Genomic DNA, 9,422 nt, shown 5'->3' with positions numbered 1-9,422 from the left:
CGCCGGCCCGGAGTCTGCCCCGCGCGCAGCCGCCACCGCCTGCCGAGGCTCGCCGCCGCGTGCCCCGCGCTCCGCCACCGCTCGCCGAGGCCTGCCGCCGCAGGATACCGCCGCCCGCGGAAGAAGGGGAGTCGGGAGAGGGAATCCCCCTGCCGCCGCCGTCTGCCACGCGTGTTTCACCCGGCGGCGTCACCCCGCGGCGGCGTGAGGAGGGGAGAAGGAGGGGGCGACGGTTGTGCCCAGGGTTGGAGGCCCTCGAGTCGCCCAGGGCGGGGGCGACGCGAGGGACGCGAGGGATGCAGGCTGGCCAAATTTTTTGTGGACAGGTCCACGAGCCATACATCATCAGTTCCATGTATAGAACAGTAAAACAAGTTGTAATATTCGTACATATGGAAACACCAATGGGTCAACAACCAGTACGCCCACAGGGGCACAGGCCAGTATATTCTTTAGTGAGGCTGCTCACTTAAACTGCACGTTGCTAGCAAATGTCTGCCCGAACTTCCAGCCGGGTGGCACCACATTTGTGAACGTAAGAGTCCGCCCGTCATCGTTGGTCACCCTGAACGAGAGCCTCTGCCCCGTCAGGTACGCGAGAGAGTGCCAATTCGCGCCCCAGTTGCGTGTCATCGGCATCCAGTCAGGTGATTCGGAGCCCTTGACATCCATCGACTTGATCGAGCCAATGGTCGCGACGTTGGTCAAAGAGAACAAGCTGGAAGTAGTCATGCCCGTTGATGGTGAACCGCACGCCGCCCCGCCTCACGCACGGCACCCTGCGGTCAGAACCATCAATTGTGGTAAACCACTTGCAGAAAGATCGATGTATAGCTCAGATGAGAGTAGATTAAAGATGGAAACCTTTGGTATACGACGGGGATGATGCCGGCCCGATAGACGCCGATCTTCTCCCAGGCCGGCTGCGCCATGTCGAAATGCGGCCGCGGCGGGTTGCACCAGCAACCGTCGTAGCTCGGCAGGTCGTAGTTGGGCAGGCAGAAGTTGGTGGCCGTGACGGTCGCCGCCTCGCCGAGCTTGCACCACCTGGGGTCCACCCGCTTGCTGTCGCACGCGATCTTGTAGCACTGCCCGCCAGTGGCGGAGCCAAGGGGGGGGCGAGCAGGGGCCTGGCCCCCCTAACGATCGACATTTTATTAAGAGGCTACGAGTAATTAGCTACTGGGCTGAGAAATATACGTACTATGGCCCCCCTCAATCCAAACCGAGGTTATGAAAAAATCTGGGGGAAAGGCCCATAAAAAAGCCCACTGGTTGCCGTAGTACTTGGCCCCTGGCGTTAACCTAAATCAAGCCAAGCCTCGAGCGTGATTAACCTGAAGCGATTAGCGCTGCCGGCGGCCGCTGCCTCGTGCCCTCACTACTCGCGAAGTCAATTAAAATCAGTAGATACATGCTTCTGAACTGGCGAATCATACAGATCCCCCAGCTCTGTGAATTATCTAGCTGTTCAGCCACAAGGTTAGTACTATTGAGAACTACTGTATCTACTAATCCCTCTCAACTTTAATCTTATACATTTTCAAGTTGTCATTTGGTGCTAATTCATTTTATTTTATTTGCACTGTTTGATTTGTGATGCGGTCATGAAGAGAAAAGGGCTGCAAACACCATAAAGACTAATTTCCTTTTATACTTAGTATGTTGTTTCGAGTTCTCCACCTAGTAATGTTGTTAATGTGGCTAATGTGCAATTTTTACCAATCTCAGTTCAATGAGGATGACCTGCTTGGATAATCTATATTGACAGGAAATTGCTAGCAACTAGGTTAACTACTCATGAAATCATCAATATTTTTGATCTTATTGACAATTGTAGGGGCAAATTTAAACCAATACAAATGTAAATATATTTTAATAAGTTTTGCTAAAGTACATCTAGATGTGTCCTAAGTATTAAAAATCTAGGTCCTTTGACATTGATTATTTTTTATGCAGAGATTAGTACGAGTATTTCTTTTTTTCCTTTTTTATATTTGTTGAATCACTTACATGTGCAATAACTAAGGCATATATAGATATACCATAGACAGACCTTATTTTAGCTGTGTTGAAGCAACACAATATTGTAGTATTACCGTACTTATTTTTCCACAGTGAGTATTTTCCTTTAATCAATATGACTTGGCCCCTCCTATATCCAAATCCTGGCTGCTGCCCGCACGACGCGCCGTCATTCCGAGCGCCGTCGTGCTCGTGCCGTACCCGGCCGAGTAGAGGTTGCCGTACCCGCACGCACCGCCTAGATATGACATGGTGATGGGTCAGTAGTCAATCAGTTACAAATATCTGCTACGGAACACGGTAGCATTCACCACGAAAGGAAAGAAGGGGTGATGTTCAGCAAGCTCTGCTCACCCATGGTGCCAGCGCCATCGGCGCCGCCGTAGAATGTGGCGTGCGCCTTCAGCAGTCCCCCGGACGCAGGGGGCTGCGGCTCCGGCGCCAATCCACCGGATGGCGGCTGCGCCTTGGGTCGCGACGCACTTGGGGCGATGTCGTCCGCGGCGGCGGCCAACGCGCAGCCCAGTATCGCCACAGCCAGCGCTGCGATCACTCTTGCTCGAGCCATACCTTTCAGAAAAACAGCCCGGGCTAATTAAGCTCAATGTAAGAACTGCAAGCGAGAGGTAACTTTGATGTCTATTCCCGTGTTGTTGGGATTTAGTTTGTTCTGGGGATTAGATGTGATAAAATGTCGTGATCATTAGGTGTTATATATAGGGCCGTAGGGCGAATTTGTTTTTCATGGTGGAATGAAGGATTGGTGATTTCTGTGATTTGGTGGCTAAATTAGCAACCACGTGAACTCACGGAATCAAGCAAGCGCGGCGGCGCGTGCATGCATACGCCGTGCAGCCGCGCGCCTTTGGCTTGCTTGGCACTCCGAACAAATGTATGGCTGCGCGGTGCTATGTACGCCCGTTTCCGTTTTCTTTAAGAAACCACGGCTGTGGGAGGGAGGTGGGGGGGCCGGGGGATCATTTTCTTTTCTTCAGAAGAAAAAAAAGGCCTGCGTAAGTCCATTACAGTGCAGGTGCAAGACACATTTAATTAGAGTCAATTATACTGGTGGTGCCATAACTTGGCGTAAATTGTCACTTTGGTGCTAGAAGTTGTGGCGTACATTGAAGTGGTGCAAAAACTTGACTCGGACATGCAAATACGGTGATTATCCCGTTTGTATACGGAATCTGTGCTGACTAGACGTGTGGACCCTGCTGTTAGCGACAGCGACAGGACAGGGGCATGTGGCCTGTTTTAAAAAGAACCTCTAAATATATTTTTTTACAAAATAAAAAATGGTGGAGCCCCCCAGGTTTCGAACCTGCGACCATCTGCAACAAAAGATGTGTATCTAACAACTATGCCATATGTTTTATACTTCCGATTATGGTTAACAACATATATATACCTTTGATATGCAGGTGGAGCTTAAATGAATGGGCTGCAAATATCACCAACTATTTTTTAAGATATTTGTAAAATGTAAATATTAAAATTTATATTCAAACATTCATGTGTTATAAATATTATACAAACAAACGATGATTTGTAAATATACAACCGCGTATTATATTAAAACATCTAATTGATATGGATATTTCTATGTTATAAATTTAGATAATACAAACATTTTAATAATAATATAATTAACATGATGAATTATAAATGTGTGTATCTGTTTAACTTAAATAATATACATGATTGAATATTCAAATCAAAAATTTAAATGTTAGAATATGAATATTTTTAATTATAGAAATATTGAACTATACAAATGTGCATATAATTATTAAAATGACTGTAGAATTGAAACAATAATTTTACTTCTAGTTTATGACATATTTGTATTATATAAAATTATAAATTTTTAATACTTCAGCAAGTCAATTATATACTAGTCAGTCGATGGCAGAGTGGTTTCACCCGTACATGATGTAGCAAGTGGTTTTGGGTTCGAATCCTGGCGGCACCTACTTTTTTGTTATTTATTTTTAACAGGCGGGACCCGCTGGTCACTGAGGTGAATAATGCCACATCTACATGGACCTTTTTTAAAAAATCAAAATTCCAAGGTTTATTTTGTGAAAATCAGGCCACACGCTCTTTCTCCTTAGTCTAGTCACTGACAGCAGGGTCCACATGCCTAGTCAGCGCACATTTCATATACAAACGGGATAAACAACCGTATTTGCACGTCCGAGCCAAGTTTTTGCATCACTTTAATGTACGCCACAACTTGTAGCACTAAAGTGACCGTTTGCGTCAAGTTGTAGCACCACCAGTGTAATTGACTCATTTAATTATGCACATGCCAGATGTAGACTCTATGTGGTTGTACTCCATCCGTTTTTTAGTCCGCACATAAGATTTGATCAAAGTCAAACTTTATAAAGTTTGACTAACTTTATAGAAAAAAATATTAACATCTCCAATATTAAAGTTATATGTTACGAAAATTAGTTTCATCATGCATCTAATATTATTGGTTTCATAGTGTGGATGTTGATATCTTTTCCTACAAAGCTAGTCAAATTTTACAAAGTTTGACTTTGACCAAATATTATATGCAAACTAAAAAAACCGGAGGGAGTATTGTCTTAATTTGATTCTTCAATTGTTTCAAAGCAGCTTTAGCGAAGTCATCGTACTGCCCAATCGCCATATTAACTACCAATATGACGATTCTAACTAGCAGAGTCATCATGCATGTAATCGTCATAATTTATGGATCGTCCTCCATAATCGCATCTCGGAGCTAACATTGGGAGAGCACTTCATCCAGCTAAACCATTTGGTGCAAACAAAACTTCACGTGCACCCCCCACCCACACACACACAGGAATGAAATGGATATTGGGGAATAAGGATGTTCCATTGCCGAGTGAGTCCCATGATATGGAAGTAGACAATATAGAGACTAAGTTTGCGCATCACCTCGGTAGCCTCCATATGCATAAGCGCGCTTCATAAGCATTATGGCGACTGCTCATATGACGACTCTACTAGAGTTTCTCTTAAATGCAATCCCGCTTTCCAACGGGCCTACATTCGGCCCTTGTTCATGCCCCACTTTGACTAAGCAGTTCATACTAAAAAAACACAGTGATATTTACTCTAAAAAACTAGGTAGAGATATGTATCGAAGTTGCTACATAGGGACACATCTTCTTGTGAGAGAATCTGGTGAAAACACATGATGAATTAAACTCCATGAAAATCATGTTCAGGATTGTTCAAAATTTATCAAAAGATATAGTATGTCCAGAGGGTGGTGCTCTAGAAAAAAATGCATAATATTAACATGCAACTCATATTCTTTTTATATTTTTGAAACGGATATTCTTTTTAAGGTGCATGTAGAAAGCAAATGAAACCCAAAGCGCAACAACAGGTTAGTGAACCCTAGTGGACATCACTAACCCTCCACCGCCACGTCGCCAACACTCCATCCTAGCCCCTCATGCTCCCCTTGTACCCTCGTCCCGTCCCTGGGCAACCCGAGGGCATCACCCTTGCCCAGTGGCGCCGTGCGGTTCGTGGTTTTGAACTACTCCGTTATTGATGCCTCTAGCCTTGTCGATGTGGAGGGAGGCCCTGCTTTGAAAGGACGGCGAGGTCTTCTTCTAAGTGGATTAGTGGTGTTTGGTTGACGTCTTGTGAGGTGGTTGTAGAGCTTCGACGGTGGTGCAGTTGACGCGTGTGCCACAAGATGCCCTGACGGTGTTGCGCCACGATGTTGCATCAAGGATTCTTGCGATTGTTAAGGCATATTGTCCATGTTAGATCCGACTCCCATTGGATTCCACAGGGCTTTCTTTCCATTTGAGGCAGTAGAAGCAACAACGAGGATATCCATACGATAGTTACATCCATAGCCCCCACAGTAACAAAGAGACAAGGACCAATTACTAGAGCCTACACATATCAATAGGTTAATTTATAGGAATGAAGGACCTAGCCTAGATGAGAGGGATAAATATTGGAGCATGATCAAACATCGAGATGACATCAATCATACGAGGAACAAAGATGGTGTTTCTACTGGAGATTTCGGGACTTTGAGGCCGCCATAATGACACACTAAGACATTGATGAGATACACAAGATGACACTTCATAAGTTCATCCACAATCATCCTTAATTAGGTGTTGCGCCACCTCAGATTTGATCCGGTTCCATGTACTTTCGGAGTAGAAGACTATATGCAATTTTTAGAGTTTGTATAGGGAGTGGGCCGACTTAAAGTTGGATTCGACCCCTCTCTGCTTCCTAGGATTGCCGATTCCCCCTTTATCCCCGCTTAAATACCTCCCTTAGGGTGTCGAATTAGGGTGTGTGGGTTTTGTTTGATTGAGTTTTAGAGATGTACTCTTTGCCATAAAGACAAGGGACAGTGTGATGTAGGGCGGAACCCTAGACGGATGATCTTTCATGTTTGGAGTGGATCCTATGGGGAATCACGACGAACACGCGGAAGAACTAAAGGGAAAACACGGGGAGAACGAGAGAAACACTCAACCGACAAGTAATCAATCACACGAGTGCTAGATCACCGACAACATAGAGTAACATATGATCCACAATCAACAAAGGTAAGGATACAAAGGACAGTTCTTCTCCTAACGGAGGTCTTGATGGTCTTCCCTAGAAAGGGGTCTTGAATCCGCTTGGGGGATCTTCTCCGAAGAGGTCCTGAACTCCGAGGAGAAGTATCCAAGTGGATGAGCAAAGGCTCTCACACAAATATGAGCTAATCCAATGCTGCCCGTACCAGGAGGTGGGGGCGTCCTATTTATAGTCTTAGTGCAAATGGAAGTCAAAACAAAGGGGTACAAGGGCTCCAGCCCGCAGGTTCGGTCACTCAGGGGTCGGACGTCCGGAAGGCGTCGGACGTCCGGAGGCTCGGGACGGTCCGGTCGTCCGGGCGCGCTCGGACGTCCGTCGTTTCAGCTCTGGTGTAGGCGCGTCGGTCGTCCGTAGATGGTCGGACGTCCGGAGCTTCTGGAGGGGCCGGACGTCCGGAGGTTATCGGTCTTCCGTAGTTTTGGCTCGGGTGTTGGTCGTCCGGTCGTCCGGAGCGTCTCGGACGTCCGTAGATTCGGTTCGGGTGGCCTGGTACCGGACGTCCGGAGGGTCCGGTCGTCCGTGTCCTGGGACTCGTCGGACGTCCGATGCCTATAGCTTCTGCTGCAGCTCTTCTTCTTGTCCATCATGCTTGGGGTCCTCGCCGTCTTGGCTCTTGCAAGTAGTTGATCCTTGGCTCACCTCCATGTACTTGATTACACATAGAGTCTCCGAATGAGGTAGTAGCCATGTCTCGTGAGTAGGAAGAGGGAGTTCGGAGAGGAGCGAGTTCACCTTATCTTCGATAGCCTTAGCTCGGGCTCTTGTCATGGGTCCAAGTGGTGTTGAGGGAGATGTAGGCACATCCATGGGGGTGAGCGAGGGATGCTCCGCATCATCTCCCCCCCCCCCTTGGGAGAGATCCAACCTCGGATCAAAAGGTGCATCACCATGGAAAGGTGTGAGGTCCTTGACGTTGAAGATGTCGCTCACGTTGTACTTGCCTCGTGGTAGGTCGATTTTGTAGGCGTTGTCATTGTAGCGTGCTAGAACCTTGAAAGGTCCATCGGCGCGAGGTAGAAGCTTGGACTTGCGTTCGTTGGGGAAGCGGTCCTTGCAAAGATGTAGCCACACTAGATCACCAATGTTGAATACCATGGGTTGCTTGTTGATGTTGAGCTTGGTCGCTAGTCGTTGTACTTGGCGCTCGATGGTGTGCCTTGTATCTTCATGCACCTTCTTGATGTAGCTTGCACGAGCACTTGCGTCGAGGTTGGTTCGCTCTTGTAGAGGAAGAGGTAGAATGTCCAATGGGGACAAAGGGTTGAAGCCATAGACGACCTCGAAGGGGGACTTGCCGGTCGTGGAATGTCTTGCATGGTTGTAGGCGTACTCGGCGATGGGTAGACACGCCTCCCACTCCTTGATGTTCTTCTTGATCAACACGCGAAGTAGAGTGGAGAGTGTACGGTTCGTCACCTCCATTTGGCCGTCGGTTTGAGGATGGTATGCCGAAGAGAACAATAGCTTGATTCCGAGCTTGGCACATAGGGTCTTCCAAAAGTAACTCAAGAACTTGACGTCATGATCCGAGACAATCGTCTTTGGCAATCCATGAAGTCGCAAGATTTCCCTACAAAAGAGATTGGCAATATGTGAAACATCGTCTATCTTGTTGCAAGGAATGAAATGTGCCATCTTAGAAAATCTGTCCACAACGACAAAGACGGAATCCTTGCCATTTTGAGTTTTAGGCAAACCAAGTACAAAATCCATACTAATGTCTTCCCATGGTTGATAAGGAATGGGAAGGGGAATGTAAAGACCATGGGATTGAGCTTTAAACTTAGCTTTGCGACATGTAGAGCATCAGGTGGTGAAGCGTGAGACGTCGCGGAACATCTTGGGCCAAAAGTAGTTCTTGGAGAGCGTGGCAAAGGTCTTGTCGCGTCCAAAGTGTCCCATGAGTCCACCTCCATGAGCCTCTTGCAAAAGTAGCAAACGAAGAGAAGACTCGGGAATGCAAAGTTTGTTAGCTCTCATAAGATAATCGTCCTTTATGTAGTATCGTTCCCAAGACGTGTGTGTCAAACACTTAGCGTAAGGAGTAGCAAAATAAGGATCATGCTCATACAAGTCTTTTATATGCTCAAAACCAATAACATTCAACTCAAGTTGAGTGACAAGCATGCATATGCGTGAAAGTGCATCTGCAATAACATTTTCTTTACCCTTAATGTACTTGATCACATAAGGAAAAGATTCAATGAATTCACTCCATTTGGCATGACGCTTGTTCAATTTAGTTTGACCTTTTAAGTACTTAAGCGTTTCATGATCGGTATGGATGACAAACTCATGAGGTCTAAGATAATGTTCCCAAACATGTAGCACACGCACTAAAGCATACAATTTTTTATCATAGATGGGATAATTAAGTTGAGCACCGGAGAGTTTTTCACTAAAATAAGCAATGGCTCGTTTTTCTTGCATCAAAACTCCGTCAATTCCGGTACCACTTGCATCACAATGAACCTTAAAAGTTTTGTCAAAATTGGGCAAAGCAAGAATCGGAGCATGAGTAAGCAAAGACTTGAGCTCATCAAAAGCGGTGGATTGCAAAGATCCCCAAACAAAAGGAGCATTCTTCTTACTCAAAGCATGTAAAGGAGCGGCAATTGTGCTAAAGTTTTTCACAAAGCGGCGATAAAATCCTGCAAGACCAAGAAAACTTCTCACTTGTTGCAAATTGGTGGGTTGGGGCCAAGTTTTAATCGCTTGAATATTAGTTTCATCAACATGGACACCCTTGGAAGAGACAACAAAACCCA

At 46.2% G+C, this 9,422-nt stretch overlaps 1 pseudogene; it reads right to left on the bottom strand.

Moving 5' to 3' along the window:
* Nucleotides 1–465: 465 nt before the first annotated feature.
* Nucleotides 466–9,014, bottom strand: LOC119341301 (annotated as a pseudogene).
* Nucleotides 9,015–9,422: the final 408 nt, after the last annotated feature.

This window comes from Triticum dicoccoides, chromosome 7B, assembly GCF_002162155.2.
Source record: "Triticum dicoccoides isolate Atlit2015 ecotype Zavitan chromosome 7B, WEW_v2.0, whole genome shotgun sequence".
Classification (NCBI taxonomy): Eukaryota; Viridiplantae; Streptophyta; class Magnoliopsida; order Poales; family Poaceae; genus Triticum; species Triticum dicoccoides.
The sequence above is the reverse complement of the archived record's forward strand: the minus strand, read 5'-3'. Positions and strand labels throughout refer to the sequence as shown.